We start from the raw sequence: 21,207 nt of genomic DNA, 5'->3' as shown, positions 1-21,207 counted from the left end.
GCAAACATGGGTTGGACGATTTGATTGAGGACTGGTGAACTTGATGGCTGCACCAAGCTCCAATTTGATTTGGCAGAGTTTCTACAGCTGGATGCCCTTCCTAATGCCAAATATATGTATATAAAACATATATGCATGTATGTGAATGTATGTTTGAGTGTCTGTGTTTGTCACCCCCCCCCAACATTGCTTGGCAACCGATGACGTGTTTACATCCCAGTAACTTAGCGGTTCGGCTCAAAAGACTGATAGAATAAATACTAGGCTTACAAAGAATAAGTCCTGGGGTCGATTTGCTTGACTAAAGGCAGTGCCCCAGCATGGCTGCAGTCAAATTTCTAAAACAAGTAAAAGAGTAAAAAAGTAGAAGAGCAACAAAAGCCTCAAACCCTTTACCAATTCCTCCAGGCTTCTGCACAGTTTCTGTCACCCAAGCCAAATTCACTCCAAAGACATTAATCAGCTTGGGTTGTAATAGAAGACCCTTAAGTCCACAGGCATGTCCGTGCCCATCAGAAAGCCTCTCAAATGATAAATAAGTTACCAATTGACTGCAGTATCCACTCTTAAAATGTGAGGCCCCTTTTCCTGCGAGAAAACATTACTTTCCATTAATCAGCTAGGCTTAATTAACTGCAATTACTACAATCAGACCAAAATTGGATTCTAAGGTTTAATTGATAAGAAAATATAAATAAATGAATGTACTCACGCATGGATGCACATTATATTAGCCTGACTGGAACATTATGTTTAATATGAATTGATCATTTATACAATTAACAAATTAATAATCTGCATGTATTCATTCCCCCTTGGCAATGGGGGAAAAGACCATTAGCTTAAGTGAACGTGTTCCAATAATATAAAAAAAGGAATAAACAGAAAAAAAAACTTACAGCTGTTTAGCTTGCAGTTAAAAAAACAAAAAAAATATCCTTTATTTGCATTCATTCTCTTTTTGTTTCTTTGATAAGTTTCAGGGGTTTTTTTGCTTTGTTTTGTTTTGATTATTTTTTAATATTAGCATCATTATATTTGACTAGAGCTAAGTCTATTTGACAAAGAGTTAGGAAATTTCAAACCAATTAGCTAATTTGCAGGGCCAGAAGATTCAAAGGACATAGATTGTAGCAATTATATCACTCTAGGTACTGAGTGAACAATAAGGCAATTGTTACAGAAAAGATCTCGATAGAGATATAAGTGTACAAGTCAAGTTCAGATGTTAAAAGTTACAGAATACTAAACTGCAGAGGTTTCAGTTAGATAATTCATGTGAGAGCGATGATAATATATTAAACATTGTATATTAATGAGAACTGCATATGCGCAACATATTAAATTATTTAAGAGTTTAAAAATCCATTAGGATTGTCTTTTAGAATAATAATTGTGATTATTTCAAAGTTAAGCTCAAGCTCTTACATTTGGTAAATGCAAATTGTTGAAAGAGGTGAGCTGGCAGAATCGTTAGCATGCTGGGTGAAATGCTTAGCGGTATTTCGTCTGCTGCTACGGTCTGAGTTCAAATTCTGCCGAGGTTGACTTTGCCTTTCATCCTATCGAGGTCGATAAATTAAGTACCAGTTACGCATTGGGGTCGATGCAATCGACTTAATCCCTTTGTCTGTCCTTGGTTGTCCCTCCTATGTTTAACCCCTTGTGGGCAATAAAGAAATAAGAAACGTTAGCACACCAAGCAAAATGCTTAGTGGTATTTCGTTTGTCTTTATGTTTTGAGTTCAAACTCCGCCCAGGTCGACTTTGCCTTTCATCCTTTCAGGGTCGATAACTTAAGCACCAGTTGTGTACTGGGGTCGATCTAATCTACTGGTCCCCTCTACAAAATTTCGGGCCTTGTATCTAGAGTAGAAAAAAATATTTTAAGGCAGTGAGCTGACAGAATTGTTAGCATGCCGGGCAAAATGCTGAGCGGTATTTCGTCTGACTTTACGTTCTGAGTTCAAATTCCACCGAGGTCAACTTTTCCTTTCATCCTTTCAAGGTCAATAAATTAAGTACCAGTTGCAAATTGCGGTCGACCTAATCGACTGGCTCCCCCCTCCCCAAAAATTCGGGCCTTGTGCCTAGAGTAGAAAAGAATGCAAATTGTTGATTAAATCAATGCAATTTGTTGAGAGCTTTTTTCTTTTTATTTTTTATCACTCCACCTTCGATAAGATAAAAAGCTAAGTTAACCTCATTGAGATGTGAACTCGGATGCAAAGAGCCATGACTAAATATTGGTTTCAAATTTTGGCACAAGGCCAGCAATTTCAGAGAAGGAAGGTAAAAGGATTACTTTGAACCCCTGCCAGTGCTCAAGTCATACTCAATTTATTGACCTTAAATGGAATCTTTTTTACTTTAGGCTCAAGGCCCGAAATTTTTGGGGAGGGGACCAGTCGATTTGATTGACCGCAGTATGCAACTAGTACTTAATTTATAAACCTCCAAAAGGATGAAAGGCAAAGTCGACCTCGGTGGAAATTGAACTCAGAACATAATGGCAGACGAAATACCGTTAGGCATTTCGCCTGGCATGCTATCGTTTCTGCCAGCTCGCTGCCCTACCAAGACTAAATATTGGAAAGCATTTTCTTTGACACTTTATACTTATTATTAACAACTAGCAGAAAGACTGCCCTCCGGGTGGTTTTCTGTTGGCCCCTTGATAATATTTTCACATTTGATTCCCAATTCTAATAACTTTTATATTTTACATCTAATTATTTCTTTGCATAATAGTTCTCACTTGCTTAGTAAATATTGCTTTCATTATTTTATTATTAACATTGTCTGATCATTGACAATGTTTATGCAATGTTCTGGTTTATTGTGAGATTATTGGTCGGCAGATATTTGTTCATGTTTTTTCTTTTATCTGTTTCAGTCATTAGACTTCCTCTGTCAAATTGACATTACCTGTACAGGCGCAACAGGTGCCACGTGTCAGATGTTGAAATTATTGTAGAGCATCTTGAAATGAAGTGCTTTGCTCAAGAACACAACGCAACACAATGCCCGGTCTGGGAATCGAACCCATGATCTCTCAATCATGAGCGCAACACCCTAACCCCTAAGCCATGGGACTTTATACACACACATAAACACACACACACACACACACACACACACACACACACACACATATATTTCTTTATTGCCCACAGGGTGTTAAACTTAGAGGGGACAAACAAGGACAGACAAAAGGCTTAAGTCAATTACATTGACTCCAGTGCATAACTGGTACTTATTTAATCAACCTCCAAAAGGATGAAATGCAAAGTCGACTTCAGCTGGGTTTGAACTCAGAACATAATGACAGACAAAACACCTCTAAGCATTTCGCCCAGCATGCTAACGTTTCTGCCATCTTGCTGGGCTTATTTCCGTTTCTGTCTACCAAATCGACTCACAAGGCATTGGTCGACTTGAGATGCCATGCAGTGAGACTGAACTCAGAACCATGTGGTTAGGAAGCAAGCTCCTTACCACACAGCCACGTCTGGCATGGTAACAATTCTGCTAGGTTGGTACCTTAGGGGTCATGAAAATATTGCTTGTGCTATCACTACTATTCTTGAAGATGATGATGATGATGATGATAATTACAATGATGATGATGATAACGATGTCAATAAGAATGCTGATGACAGAGGTTCAGAGGATAATGAAAACGATGGTGAGGACAGCAATGGTAAAAGAGTAATGATTGATGATGACAACAATGACAGTGGCACTGATGAGGACAACAACAGTGACAAGAATAATGACAATGATCATGATGACAGTGATGATGCTGAAGAGAACGATGACAATGGCAACAATGACAACGATGATGACGATGATGATGATGTCACTGATGAGGATAAAGACGACATTGACAAGAATGAGGATGAACTTGGTGATGGTGACGATGATGATGGTGATGCTAATGATGATGATGATGATGGTGGTGGTGGTGATGATGATGATGATGACGATGATGGTGATGATGGTTATGATGATGATGATGGTTATGATGATGATGATGATTCACTGACTCTTTTGTTGCTATGGCATTTCTTCATCATCTTGGCATCTTCTACTCTCATTTACTCTTCCATTTTGCCAATTAACTTCACTGAACGTTGCTAATGGTTGTGTAATCAAAATATCTTTGGGCAACCTTTAATTAAGAACCAACTGTTGTATTAAATGTTGTTTATTTTAAATTACCATCAGAAAATTGTTACCAATTTCTCCAATGAATGTTTTCTTCCTCCCACTTAAAGAACCAAACTCAATCTAACGTAAAAAGTTGATTTCTTGACAAAGTTTTCCAAATCAAAGGGATTTAGTTGCAGAAAAAGAAGAAAAAAACAATATTTGCTGACTGACAACAAAGAAAATGCACAGACTAGAATTTCTAGGCACAGGAATGGCTGTGTGGTAAGTAGCTTGCTTACCAACCATGTGGTTCCAGGTTCAGTCCCATTGCATGACAACTTGGGTAAGTGTTTTCTACTATAGCCTCAGGCCGACCAAAGCCTTGTGAGCAGATTTGGAAGATGGAAACTGAAAGAAGCCTGTCGTAGATATATATATGGAGAATTCACAAAAAAAACAATAGATGAAGACAGGTGGTGTAGAAAACAAATAGATGTATTAGTATAACGCTCGGGAATTGAAAAAATCTTTAATGTTTTGAGCCTATGCTCTTCCACAGAAAGAAACAAAGAGAGAAAAAAAAGGGAGAGTAAAAAAAGGAGAGACAAAAAAATGAGATATCCGTGTATATATTTCACTGGCTTCCATGACGGTGGCACATAAATATCACCATCCGATCGTGGTCGATGCCAGCTCCTGTGATTCTTGTGCCAGTGGCATGTAAAAAGCACCCACTACACTCTGGTTGGCGTTAGGAAGGGCATCCAGCTGTAGAAACATTGCCAGAACAGATTGGGGCCTGGTGCAGCCTCATGGCTTGCTAGACCCCAGTCGAACTGTCCAACACATGCTAGCATGGAAAACGGACGTTAAACGATGATGACGATGATGATGATATTTGAGTGTCTGTGTTTGTCCCCCACCATCACTTGACAATCAATGTAGGTGTGTTTACGATCCTGTAACTTAGTGGTTCAGCAGAAGCGACTGATGGAATAACTACTATGCTTATAAAGAATAAGTCCTGGGGCCAATTTGTTCGACTAAAATCAGTGCTCCAGCATGGCTACAATCAAATGAAAAGCAAAAGAATATATATATATATACATAGAATATGAGAAGTTTAATTCCCTTGTGATCTAAATGAATAGGTACCCTGGGTAAGTGCTATAGTTGGTCAGTCATTAGGTTCCAAGATCACAGCTAAGGTTGGATCTCGGGATCCCTTTTAGGGTACCATTATAGCATGTATATATTTAATTCAATGGAAAAATCAAAACCAAGGCAAAACCAATATTTCAAGTCATTTAGAATAATTTAATTAGGGTAGGGTGAATTCACCTTACCCTAATTAAATTATTCTAAATGACTTGAAATCTTGGTTTTGATTTTTTTCCTTTAATAACATACATACATATATATATATACACACACACACACACACATATATTCTAATATATATATATATATATATATATATATATATATATATATATATATATATATATATATATATATATATACATACATATATACACATATATTTTGATATATATATATATACATACATATATTCTAATGTATATATATATATACACACACACACACATATATTATATATATATATATATATATATATATATATATACACACATATATTCTAAGATATTTATATATATACACATATATTCTAATATATATCTATATATATATATACACACATATTCTGATATATATTTATATATATATACATATATTCTAATATATATCTGTATCTATATATATACGTATAGTTTGATATATATATATGTATATATATATATATATATATACACATATATTCTAACATATATCTATATATATATAGACACACATATATTCTAATATATATCTATATACATATATATACATATATATATATATACATATATATTCTAATATATATCTCTCTCTCTCTATATATATATATATATACATATATATTCTAATATCTCTCTCTCTCTCTCTATATATATATATATATATATATATACATGATGATGATGATGATACATATATATTCTAATATATATCTATATATATATATATACATCATCATCATCGTTTAATGTCCGCTTTCCATGCTAGCATGGGTTGGACGATTTGACTGAGGACTGGGGAACCAGGTGGCTACACCAGGCTGCAATCTGATTTGGTAGTGTTTCTACAGCTGGATGCCCTTCCTATCGCCAACCATTCCGAGAGTGTAGTGGGTGCTTTTATGTGCCACCGGCACAAAGGCCAGTCAGGCGGTAATGGCAGCGGCCATGCTCGAAATGGTGTATTTTACGTGCTACCTGCACAGGAGCCAGTCCAGCGACACTGGCAACGATCTCGCTCAAATGTCTTTTCATGTGCCACTGGCACAAGTGCCAGGAAGGCGATGTTCATAACGATTGCGCTCAAATGGTGCTATTTACATGCCACTGGCACAAAATCCAGACAGCTGCTCTGGCAACGATCATGCTCAAACGGTGCTCTTAGTGCTCTACTGGTACATGTGCCATCACGATTTCGCTTTCCCCAACAGGTCTTTGCAAGCCGAGTTTAGTGTTCAATGAAGACGTTGCCAAGTGTGCCAGTCTACAAATTTAGTTCGATTTCAATTTCACTTGCCTCCACAGGTCTTCGCAAGTGGAGTTTAGTGTCCAATGAAGGAATGTTATGCGTAAGTGGACTGGCTACATCCCTGGCAGAGGCCTTGGATTTTGGTCTCACTTGGCTTGCCGGGTCTTCTCATGCACAGCATATTTCCAAAGATCTCGGTCACAAGTCATTGCCTCGGTGAGGCCTAATTTTCGGAGGTTGTGCTTATTCATTTGTTTGCAAGATATTTATTAAACTTGTTGGTGCTGGAGTCATGTAAATAGCACCCGGTACTTACTGTAAAGGGCATCCAGCTGTAGAAACCATGCCAAAACAAACATAGGAGCCTAGTACTTCTGACATTGCCAGTGGCTGTCAAAACCGTCCAACCCATGCTAACATGGAAAAATAGACATTAAATGATGATGGTGGTGGTGGTGGTGGTGATTCCCAGACTGGTTTTAAGAATATATTGCATGCAATAAATACCCATGATGGTCTTCACTTGGTCAATGGCTCTTTGAAATAGCAGCTCCATTTCCACCACATTGTGTTAAGCTTCCATTGAAAAGAATTAACGGTATATACTTTATCTATGAGGATGACATACTAATCTTTACAACAACCTGGAATAACTGAAGCAGTGAAAAAAATGTAGTTATTGAAAGGAAATTGAAAGAAGCTGATGCATTGATTGATCTAAATAAATGCATTCATTATTTATCTTCCATACATTCCCTGAGAATTGATGTGATCTAACCATTATCTAATAGAGAAATCCAATGGAATATTATCCCTAAATTGAAAGAAGAATCTGCAAAATATTTAGGATTAATTAACTACCATTGTCAGTTTTTACCAAATGTTGCAGACCTCATATTGTAGTGAAAAGAATATTTTTGAGAAATACACCAAGAGCAGGTTTTTAAGAAAACAATAGAAATTCATACACAATACATTTTTAACAATGTTCTCTGCTGTGTGTGAAACAGCTGTTATTTTTGATGTCATACAATTGGCCACAGCAAGAATATTATCTCAAAAGGGAAAGCCTCGACAAAATGTTAATCATAAACTTGATAGTTTTCAAAGGTATTGGAGACGTTGGAGAAGGTAATTCTGATGTAATCTTCAAAGAATGAAACCTTTTCTATCAGAAAAATCTTTCTCACTGGATTCTGGTCATCAGCCATCACAATTCATCCTTTGAAGGAGCTTGAATCTTAAAGGGGATTTTTTTTTCTGTGAATTGCAAGATCGACTTTGATATTAACCCAATAAGATTTAAGATGTTGAAATCACTCACATGTCTGATAATTCATCAGGCATGTTGATGCTCTGAGCAAACTAATGATAATCTACTATGTAAGCGAGTGTGTATTTGTGTATGTATTCGTGTATGCCATTAAAAGTCTTTGAAACTGTACGTCCTAGAGAAAACTAAATTTGATTTTCCAAATCTGCATCCCAAGGGAAAGGCTTTAGATTATTAGTACTCAAAAAATATATTTTGTAACGAGAAATAACACAATTCCAGATCAACAACATTCAACTCATGATTACCTGACTGTATTTTTATTGCATCCTATAACTGTCTGCCTGTCTACCTCTCTCTCTCTCTGCCTTTTATGCTTTCTCAATGCAAAATTTCTCCCTCTCTGTATATATTCACCACTCTCTCTCTCTCTCTCTCTCTCTCTCTCTCTCTCTCTCTCTCTCTCTCTCTCTTTGTGTATATATATCTTGTATGCTGAGCGTGTATATGTTTATATTGTACTGAGTCAAAAATTTTACTATATTCTGGTAACTTAATTTATTTTATCTGTCAAGTTCCAACAAAAGCAGCCTAGCATTCAAAGTAGAAGCCATCGTGTTGCGTCATCCGAAGCCACATTTCTACCAGTTCTTTGATCCGATGCTGATATGAATTCTTGTTCTTTGAGGTGACCTGAGCTTAGGATGCATTTGTTTAAATGGAATGCACACAAAAGGTTCCATTGCACAGACTCAGGAGACGATGTCTCATTTCATTTCAAACAACTTCAATTTCCAGCAAGCCTTAGTTTTTCCACGACCATCAACAAATCACAAAGGCAAACATTTTTGATTGCTAGTTTACACCTTAACCCTTTTGTTGAGACACTCTGTGTGTCTTTCAATTACTTTAAATATAACAAAGAATTTAGTAAAATAACTTAATTATCATTAAGCTAGTGATAGGAATGTAAATTGTGGAAGATTTTAATTCAAAACATATGAAAATAAGACATTTGTACTACAGAGCCAGGACCAGTTTCAGGCAGATTGGTATCAAAGGGGTTAAGAATTGTATCTCTATTATACATTTTAACCCTTTCATTACATATTTCTGTTGAGATGCTCTGTGTTTCTTTCAATTACTTTAAATATAACAAAGAATTTAGTAAAATAACTTAGTTATCATTCAGCTAGTGTTAAGAACGTAAATTGTGACTAAGGTTTGGTGGAAGATTTTAATTCAAAACTTATGAAAATAAGACAATTGTATTACAGAGGCAGTTTCAGCTGGGTTAGTAACAAAATGGTTAAAGAACCATGCTTCACCAATGGTCAGCTTTATGTTGGGTGTTCAAGAGTAGGGGGCAAGGAAAATCTTTAAATCTATGCACCAAATGGAAAAGCAAAAAGCTTTGTTTATCAAAACATTTTAAATTGCTCCAAATAATGGAGAAATCCATTCTTGATCAAGAGGCTTATCTTTCAAGGAAGACATGGCATGACCTGGAACAAAAGATAAATTGAAATAAAGTATTCTATTGTAAAAATTTCCCATAAATGATGGGCTTTTCAGCTGGTAACAAGTAAATTTATGAAAACATTAAAAGCAATTTCACACACAGACTCTTTGTATTCACTCAAAAAATTGCATAGTTTGACAAAAATAGTTTGACCTAACTTTCTTAGAAAGACAGTTTGGGAGATATTCTTTTGAACTGACTGTGGAAAATGATCTTAAAAATAAGAGTATTCCTAAGATTTATCAAGCAAAAGTACTTTTACAATTCATGACAAACACAATGTTAAATAAGAAATATTAAAGTAAGCGTTTTACATTGATGGCGTAATCTTGATAACAATATTTGTTTCAAATTTTGGCACAAATAGTGTGTGTGTGTGTGTGTGTGTGTGTGTGTGTGTGCTGTCTTTATTCTTAAGATATAAGCAATCCTCTGTTGGTCACATCATTCTTCCACTTCTTCCTGTCCGTTGCTACTTTGCTCCAAACTAGTCCTGTTCCTCCCCTCATTGGCCTCATGTATTCTTCGATGTTATCCCCCAAACTCATTTTCTGGCTGCCACTCCTCAATTCCTCCCATTAAATCCATCCCATGGTTCTTTTCATCCATCTATTGTCCTCTCTTCTGCCTAAATTACCTGTCTTCATCTCCTCCACTTTATTTTTGCTATTTCATCAACCATAATCTCAAACCTTGCTTTTTCCTTCATATCTCTACACACTTAACCCTTTCGTCACTGTATTTATGATGAAATTCACTGTCCATAAAATGATACAGTAAAAAAACTAACTTCATTATTAAACTGTTGCTTGGAACATAACTTAATAAAAATGTTCTTTGATAAAATTATGAGAACAGGCTTAAGCATAAATATAAACACTTCAAAATAGCCTGTTTTGTATGAGAAAAAGCAGCAGCAACAGTATCAAGCAGGTTAGTATCAAAAGAGTTAATTCTGTATTTTACTTTTCACAGCATATTGTATTGTTGCGATTCTCTTTTTCATCTTCTGGTTCACGTTCCATCTTCCACTCCTGTGTACAATTGCTGGTGATATGTATTGGTTGAACATTTCCTATATTAATGATAAGGATAATAGTTTCATAGCAAACTGTGTTACTGTGCTTTCTGAAATGATTCTATCCCATTATTATATCTTTTCTCATTGCTTTTGTAATTGGAGCATTACACTAACCATTATTGTCATCATCAAAAATGCGGTGAACTGGCAGAATCATTAGTGTGCCAGGCGAAACGCTTAGTGGTATTTCGCCTGTCATCACGTTCTGAGTTCAAATGCCGCTGGAGTCGACTTTGCTTTTCATTCTTTCAGGGTTGAGAAATTAAGTACCGGTTACGCACTAGGGTTGATGTAATCACCTCATCCCCTTTCCTCAAATTTCAGGCCTTTTGTCTATAGTAGAAAGAATTGCCATCATCCTTTAATGTCTGTTTTCCATGCTGGCATGGGTTGGGTGGTTTCACAGGAGCTAACAAGCCACAAAGCTACACCAGCCTCCAGTTATCTATTTTGGCATGGTTTCTACAGCTGAATGCCCTTCCAAATGCCAACCACTTTACAGAGTGTGCTGGGAGCTTTTTACATGTCACCGGCTCCATTGCTTTTTACATAGCACTGGCATGAGTACCATTTACATAGCACAAGCATCTGTGTTTTTTACATGGCACCTGCACAAATGGCTGCCCACACCATTGAAACCACTGAAAATTGGGTTTTCAGTTATTTGAACACACTGCATATAGACCAGATCTTGACCCTTCTGACTATCATCCTCTTTCATTGGCTCAGACATCTGTTACAATGGTGTCGATTTGCTATGGTCAAAAAAGCACAAGAAGCAAGGCATAAATGATCGTACAACCAGCTGGAAAGCTTCTTCTCCAATAGAATATGCAAGACTTATTGGAAGAATTATATGGAAAAGCAAGGAGACAGTCATTAAATTATACATAGGCGCAGGCATGGCTGTTTGGTAAGTAGCTTGCTTACGAACCACAGGGTTCCGGGTTCAGTCCCACTGCATGGCACCTTGGGCAAGTGTTTTCTACTATAGCCTCGGGCCGACCTAAGCTTTGTGAGTGGATTTAGTAGATGGAAACTGAAAGAAGCCTGTCGTATATATATATATATATATATATATATGTGTGTGTGTGTATGTGTGTGTGTGTGTGTGTATGTTTGTGTGTCTGTGTTTGTCCCCACACCATCGTTTGACAACCAATGCTGGTGTGTTTATGTCCCCGTAACTTAGTGGTTCAGTGAAAGAGACCGATAAAATAAGTACTAGGCTTACAAAGAATAAGTCCTGGGGTCAATTTGTTCGACTAAAGGCGGTGCTCCAGCATGGCCATGTTCAAATGACTGAAACAAATAAAAGAATATAAGCACAGGCATGGCTGTGCGGTAAGTAGTTAGCTTACCAGCCAAATCGTACTGGGTTCTGTCCCACTGTTATGTGGCACTGACATGGGTCCTTTTTACATTATTTAGTAATCGTCTATTTTTCTCTATTACCCTGTTTCCTACATTTAAACCAAGTTTGAATAATAACAAACGAAAAATCCTGGACAAATCTAAGACATTATTTACATTATTTACATTTGATTGACATTTGTCCTCATTTTGTTTGTTAACACAAAGTTTCGGTTGATATACCCTCCAGCCTTCATCAGGTGTTTTGGGGAAATTTCGAACATGGGTTCTCATTCCTAAGGTATATTTCAATTCCAGGCAGTGATCTGAATAATAATAATAATAATAATAATAATAATAATAATAATAATAATAATAATCATAATAATAATAAAATCGAAAAATACCTTAGGAATGAGAACCCAGGTTCGAAATTTCCCCAAGACACCTGATGAAGGCTGAAGGATATATCAGCTGAAACATTGTGGTTAACAACAAAGAAGATGAAGACAAATATCCGTCAAATGTAAATAATGTAAATAATGTAACAATTTTCAGTGGTTTCAATGGTGTGAGCAGCCATATGTTCACATGCATCATTGTGCAACAATAATACTTTGATAACAGACCTTGGCATTTGAGGTGAATTACTAGTTTTAGTTCATTGGTCAGCATTTCACTTTAGCCTACACTGGTGCCTGTAGACCCCTTTTTCCAGATAATGTTCCTGTGTGGGCCCTCTTGCATCCCAAAAAACAGTTAGCATCGCTTTTTCTGCTGGAAGTTGAGTCTTGAATTTCTTTTTCACTGGTGATTCTGGGTGTTTTCATGTCATACTTCGCTTTTGGGATCCTGACTTAAAGTTATGAACTAGACTTCATCTCTGTAACTATATTCTCCGAGAAAACTTCCCCTTCACCCTTGTTGCGGTTGAATACGTAGTGACAGGCTTCGACACAATTGCACTTAGATGTTTTGGTAAGCTCTTCTTGGCATCCACCTTGCACAGGCTTCACAGAAGTGAACCTCGTCATGGATGATTTCATACGCAGAACCATGAATAATTTTCAGAGAATATGCCACTTCATCAATGATCACTTGTTGCTTCACCAGAACCATCTCATCAGCTTGTCGAATCTTCATGTTGACGGGTGTCTGCCCCTCTTATCCAGACATATATAAATTTTTCAATACACTCATACACACCTCTATATGTCCCTATATTGTACAGAAACCCTGCAACAAATTTCAGTCTGACACACATTCAGACCAGAGAAATCAGATCACTGATCTGTGTTCTTCCATAGTGGACACTACCAGTAGAACGGCCATGTTTACTCTGTAAAACAAAAATAGACTGGACTGACCAAGGTCAGTTCCTGGTCATGTGACTACAAGAGTTATGTAATTACATTTACAACTGTCAGTTGGTAAGCACTGAAAGCAGTGCATCCAACCTAAAGAAAGCAATGGCAAAAGTGCAGATAATTTTTGGCTTCTCGTTGTACATACTTTTACACTTACACACATGTGTGCAGAGACAGAGAGGGTAAGATTACATATACATGTGTGTGTGTAATCATCATCATCATCATCGATTAGCGTCCACTTTCCATGCTGGCATGGGTTGGACAGTTTGACTGAGGACTGGCAAGCCAGAAGGCTGCACCAGGCTCCAATCTGATCTGGCAGAGTTTCTACAGCTGGATGCCCTTCCTAATACCAACCACTCCAAGAGTGAAGTGGGTGCTTTTACATGTCACTGGCATGAGGGCCAGTCAGGTGGTTCTGGCAACGACCACATTCAAAAGGTGTTTTTTACGTGCTACCTGCATGGGAGCCAGTCTGGCGTAACTGGCAACGACCACGCTTGAATGTTGCTTTTCATGTGCCGCCAGCACGGCAGCCAATCGATGGCCCTGGCGACAATCACATTCAGATGTGCTGTTAACGTTCCACTGGCACAAGTGCCAATCAGGTGGCACTGTCATTGGTCATATCACCGATTTTTATTTGATTTCACTTGCCTTAATAGGTCTTTGCAAGCAAAGTTCATTGTCCAATGAATGAGGAGCACTCATAAGTGTGTGCATATATATATATCGAATGGTGAATAAATAATACCAAAAAATTTTTCCACTTTCCACTTACAATATTATTACTCAGCAGAAAATATTTACCAGTATTTTCAAGGTGCAGGAGTGGCTGTGTACTAAGAGGCTTGCTTCCCAACCACATGGTTCTGGGTTCAGTCCCACTTTGTGGCATCTTGGGCAAGTGTCTTCTATTATAGCCTCAGGCCAACCAAAGCCTTGTGAGAGGATTTGGTAGACGGAAACTGAAAGAAGCCTGTTGTATATATATATATATATATGTGTGTGTGTGTGTGTTTGTGTCTGTGTTTGTCCCCCCACCATCGCTTAACAACTGATGTTGGTGTGTGTACGTCCCCGTAACTTAGCGGTTCGACAAAAAGAGACCAATAGATCAAGTACTAGGCTTACAAAGAATAAGTCCTGGGGTCAATTTGCTCGACTGAAGGCTGTGCTCCAGCATGGCTGCGATCAAATGTCTGAAACAAATAAAAGAATAAAAGAGTAAAAGAATATATATGTATATATATACACATATAAGTGAAGGAGCATGGCCTAATGGTTACTGAGATGCACTCACAATTGCAAGATCATGGGTTCAATTCCCAGACCAGGCATTGTGTTGTGTTCTTGAGCAAAGTGCTTCGAATCCTGTTACTGTGTGATCATTTTGACATCTGACATGTAGCACCCAGTTGCACCTGTACAGGTAATGTTGATTTGACAGAGAGAGTGAGCTTATGTCTAGACAAACATTTCATTACTATAAACTATAAAAACAAATCATCTGTTTGGTTGTTTGGTAAAAAATTGTCAAACCTTTATACATTGTCTAACGACGGGAGAGACCGCCGTATTTACATATATATGCTGCAAATTATGTATACATTTATGTATGTGTATATATGTTTATATATACACACACATATATATATATATATATATATATATATATATATATATATATATATATATATACACACACATGCACGCACACACACTCACACACACTCACACACACACACACACATACACACACACACACACACACACACACACACACACACACACACACACACACACTTATAATGCAATTAACAGTTCCATTTATATTGAGGCCTGTTAGTTTCTGACTCCACCAAACATTTATATCAGATATTATAAGAGATGAAAAAAGACTGTTGAACAATTACCAGGACGGCTGACATTATATCACTTCCACCATCATCACCACCATCATCATCGTCACCACCATCACCATCATCACCACCATCATCATAATCATCACTATGATTATTATCACCACCACCATCATCATCATCATCATCATCACCATTGTCATTTAACATTCATTTTCCATTGTGGCTTGGATATGTATATATATTTATAGATATATTCATATCTCTATATAATTTTTAATATATATATATATTTTTTTTTTTTTTTTACTTGTTTCAGTCATTTGACTGTGGCCATGCTGGAGCACCACCTTTAGTCGAGTAGATCGACCCCAGGACTTATTCTTTGGATGCCTAGTACTTATTCTATCGGTCTCTTATGCCGAACCGCTCAGTTACGGGGACGTAAACACACCACCATTGGTTGTGAAGCGATGTTGGGTGGGGACAAACACAGACACACATACACAGACATACATATATATATTTATATATATACATACATACATACATATATATTTTTGCCAGTATATATGCAGTGAAGCTATACAATAGCGTCGTATTTATATCGATTGCTATTGTTCAGTAAATATCGGTACCTTGTTGTATCACTCGTATGAATTTATATATTTATATATATATATATACATATATTTATACATACATATATATATATTTATATATATATATATACATATATATATATATCTTTATATATACATACATATATATATATTTTTATATATATATACATATATATATATTTATATATATACATACATATATATATTTTTATATATACATACATATATATATTCATATATATACATACATATATATATTTATATACATACATATATATATATATATATATAATGTATATATATATATATAATGTATATATACATAGATATAGTTTATATATATATAATACCAATTTTCTCACCTATATATATATATATATATATATATATATATATATATATATATATATATATATATATATATATATATATATATATATATATATATATATATAATGTACATATACATAGATATAATTTATATATACATACATATATTTATATATCTATATGTAGACGCACACACAGACACACACAGAGGAGTAGGGGATAGAAGCGAGATGTATGCATGAATGTGTCTGTGTGTTCAGTGTAAACATACTGAGAAATTACTCGGAATCAATTATGAATAAACGACATAAATACATAAATAATTTTATAAACACAATAATAGTAATCTTTCTCTGTTCTTCGGTATATGTATCATATCATATTATATTGTGGTAGAATTTGAACTCAATGCCTCCATTTTGAATTTAACATGAATTGTTAACCCATTACATTCAGAAATATGAGCATCATAGTACTCTTTTTACCAATCCTTCCTCTCTCAAGCAGAAGTGGAAGAAAAAAGACAAAACAAAACAAAAAAATCAATGGTTTTTGAAGAATGAATTCCTCTGTTGCATTCTTCGCACTTTTTGGTATTTAGAAACGGCAGAGAATCACACCTCTCATTTAAATACTATCTTTCATATATAAATGAAATATAAAATATTCTTATAATTCTTGTTGTTTTTTTTTAGATTTCATTAACTATCACCAAATCCATTTTTTTTTGTTAATTTTTTTTTCTACTTTCTGCTGTGAATTTTTGCTATTATTCTTGTAACGTTGTTGTTGTTGGTTGTACAACCAACAAATTGAATGAATGAACAATTGGACGGCAGAATGTATTAGCGAATACTGTTTGGTAATATTCTATCTAACATACAGAGCTAGGAAGTATGTGTTTTGAAACAGAGCCTGTGATGCTTTGCCTGATCAATATCTACTGCTATCTATATATGCTGTGCTGACTGACTGACTGTCTGTCTGGCAAAACCACTCTGCTCCTTTTGTCTCTCTACCAATCTATATCTCTCATTAATTTTCTCCCTGTCTTTTCCTGTCTGTCTATCTCTATCTACTTCTTGTGCGCATACATAGTCTCTCTCTCTCTCACACTCTCCTACTGCCCCTCTCTCTTTAGTCCTCTCTCCCTTAACCTTCTCTCCTTCTCTCCCTCCCCCTCATCCAGTCTGACAGTCTTTTTGTTGCAACAGTGCTATAGTTTACTACCACCTTGTTCAGCAGGGAAACATGGTAACGAAACTAAACTGAATGCAATTGAAGCTTGATTTGTTTTCACAAGCTGATGGTCGTTGTTGTCGTTTAAGGTGCTATCATAACAACAGCAGTAACTAGATAAAGCTACTACTGTATGTATATACATATATATATACATATATATATATAAATTTATATATATATATATTCATATATATATATATACTTATATATGTGTATGTATATATATCAACACAGACGTACACATATGAAAATCATATGACGCACATATACATACATAAGTATATGTAAATGTATACGTATAGATGACAATATCTTTGTAGACTCGTCATACATCAATATGCCTTTTCTGAGTTATTGAGGAATGTCCAGAGATCTGTAGTAGCACACGGTTCCATAACTCTATCTTTGCCACGACAACAACAAACTAAGACTACTACAGCTACTGTCAATTGTACTTTGTCTCATTCTAAAGAAATATCATCGCTGCTACTTCACGTTCGCTTAGTAGTGTTACCATTCACTCATTTTCTACAGCTGCATTAGTGGTTTACTGTCACTTGTAGTAAAAGGGTAAGTCGACTTCTTTATATGACATCTCTACTCATGCATATATCTGTAAATGTATAATGGTGTGTAAAATTGTAAATATACATGCATAACATATGTGCGTTAGAATGCATGAACGTATCTGTGAGTTTTGTGTGTGTGTGTGTGTGTGTGTGTGTGTGTGTGCATTGCATGTAGGTGAAATGACTGGTTAAACGAACTGTTGAACAAAATTGCATATTACTGTAAATATATATATATATGTAGGTATATGTATGTATAAACACTAGTTTGTGCTAAAAATGTGCATCAAAATATGCATATGTATATAAAAGATAAAATATACATACATATATATGTATAAATGTGTGTGTGCGTGTATGTATGTGAGTGTGTAAAAGCCAGTGCATTCTTTTCATATTTTAGACCTTTATGCATATATATATATATATACACACACACACACGCATACATATATGTATGCATATGTTGCACTAATATCTGTCATAAGAGTATTGAAATACAACAGTACCACCGTAATAAACATATATATATAATGCATATATATATATATATATATATATATATGCACACAAATATATATATATATATATGTATATATATGTAGTTGCATACGTACATCTATATAATGCATACTTAACACACACACACACACACACACACACACGTAAATATATATATATGAATGTATGTATAATTCTGTGCAATGTAGATCAATGCACACCATGTCGTAAATTTGTGTGCTGCAGCATTTGCATATATTTGTGATGCATAGAAGTGTGGTGTGAGGATAGTAAATTTCACTGTCCATGTGCCATATCAGGTGTGATCAAACAGGTGTGTTACCTGGTGAACTAGTATATATATTTATATATACATATATATATTATCAGAAAGCTATTCTTTAATTTTTATTTTTTTTTACTGCAGCTTCCCTGAATCCCAATATTCTTCTGTAGGTTTAAATTAGCATAAAAATTTGACTTTAAATTTATGTTTTTGTTTCCATCAATTATACTGCATAAACAAACGCTGAGGTGCAATGACTGTGATGATCTTTAAAACCTGCTTTACAGTAAAACAGATAAAGAAAAGAACACATTAGACGATGCATATACTTAATATGCACACATATATGCATCTAAAGATATATACGAATATATAAATATATATATAGTGTATATATACATATATAATGTATGTATCTCTAGGTTTACATACATACATATATATATATATGTGTGTGTGTGTTTGTATATATATATAGGTTTACATACATAAATAGTGATATATGTGGTTATGAAATATGTAGATATTCATAGACTGAGAATTATACATTGATGTATTTGTATGTGTGTGTTTATATATTTATGTGTAGCGAAAATGAAATGAAAGGTAAAAGAAAAGATGAAGGTAGTGAATGAGACGGAGAGTGACTGACAGATACATATACAAAGAAGCAGATACACACATACACACACACAAATATATGTAAATTATTTGTGTGTGTATGTGTGTAAGTATATATGCTCTGGTACATAAACACACACTTAAGCAGGTAAGATTGCTAAATACAATACAGACAAATTTGAAGTCCCTGGTCATTTATATAGCTTTACAGACTTAATAAAATACTTATATACATTCATATATATATACATACATATATCTGTGTGTGTGTGTGTGTTTATGCATATATATATTTATATATATATATATATTGGCTAAACTGGCAATATGACCATCCCCAAGTACAACAACATATATATATATATATATATATATATATATATATATATATATATATATATATATATATATATGTATGTATATATAGATAGATAGATACATACATACGCGGCATCAAACTTCCTCATTGACCAAATGTCACATATCAGAGGAGGTTTCAAATAATGGTGTGGCACAGTCAACGGTGGTACCCCAGAATGACAGCAGCTTTGCAGCTGAAACATTTTAACGAAATTAAAGAAATTATATATATACATATATATATATATATATATATATATATATATATGTAAAGCATGGCCGTGAGGTTAAGAAGCTTACTTCCCAAACATGTGGTCTTGGGTTCAATACCACAGTGCCTTGAGCACGGCTTCTGTTATAACTCTGTGTCAACTAAAGCCTGGTGAATTGATTCTGTAGAAGAAAATTGTAAAAAGTCCCTTATACTCATGCACACATACACATAAATACATATGTATGTATGTGCATGTATATACATACACACACACACACACACACACACACACACACACATATATATATATATATATACATATGTGTGTATACATATATGTATGTATGTGTATTCATATTTGTTTGTGTGTGTATGTATATGTGTGTGTTTGTGTATATCTTTGTCTGTACATCACGTGGCAGTTGTAATCAAGCATTACAGTCATACAAACAATTTTGTTCATTTCTTGTCTTCTGAGAAAAACATGTCTGGCTTTGGGGAAATATGACCTTGCTTGGGGGTAGGTGAGGGTTGGCTACTGGAAGGGCATCCGACCATAGAATTGCGTATCACCCATGCAAGCATGAAACAGTGGATCTTGTAATGATGATGATGATAACACATAAATAGATAGATAGGTAGGTGGTTAGATAGACAGACAAATAGATACATTTCTTTTATTAGACACACAGGTCTCACAAATAGATAGATAGACAGGTAGACAGATAGATAGATAGACAGACAGATAGATAGATAGACAAATAAATAGATAGATAGTCAGACAAATGGATAGATAGATGGACAGACAAATGGATAGATGGACAAACAAATAGGATAGATAGACAGACAAATGGATAGATAGACAGACAAATGGATAGATAGACAGACAAATAGACAGAGAGAGAGATACAGACAAACTGAGACAGATAGATAGCCAAACTCACAGATAGATAGCCAAACTCACAGATAGATAGACAAACTCACAGATAGATAGACAAGCTGATAGAAAGACAGATAGATAAATAGATATGATATGCATACACATATGTACGAATAAATATATATATATATATAGATAGAGATAGAGAGAGTGAGGAACAGACGGTGTGATAGTAGGAGAGAGAGAGAGAGAGAATATGGGAGAGAGAAATGAAATAAGGAGAGAGAGACAAAAAGAATTAGACGAAGAGAGAGCAATGTCCATCAGTGGCTGTGAGGACTGGAGTCTGATCTTGAAT

At 35.2% G+C, this 21,207-nt stretch overlaps 1 protein-coding gene across 1 annotated transcript in view; it reads left to right on the top strand.

The window, feature by feature from the left end:
• Positions 1-17,352: 17,352 nt before the first annotated feature.
• The window catches only part of LOC106872119 (complexin), a 286,577-nt gene continuing 282,722 nt past the window's right edge, over positions 17,353-21,207 (top strand). Inside the window, exon 1 of the mRNA XM_089340742.1 lies at positions 17,353-17,988. The gene's annotated coding sequence lies outside the window, so the exon portion shown is untranslated. The remainder of the gene's footprint in view (positions 17,989-21,207) is intronic.

This window comes from Octopus bimaculoides, chromosome 2 (genome assembly GCF_046866305.1).
Source record: "Octopus bimaculoides isolate indiv1 chromosome 2, ASM4686630v1, whole genome shotgun sequence".
NCBI classification, from domain to species: domain Eukaryota; kingdom Metazoa; phylum Mollusca; class Cephalopoda; order Octopoda; family Octopodidae; genus Octopus; species Octopus bimaculoides.
Note: the sequence above shows the minus strand (reverse complement) of the source record. Positions and strands in the feature narration are given on the sequence as shown.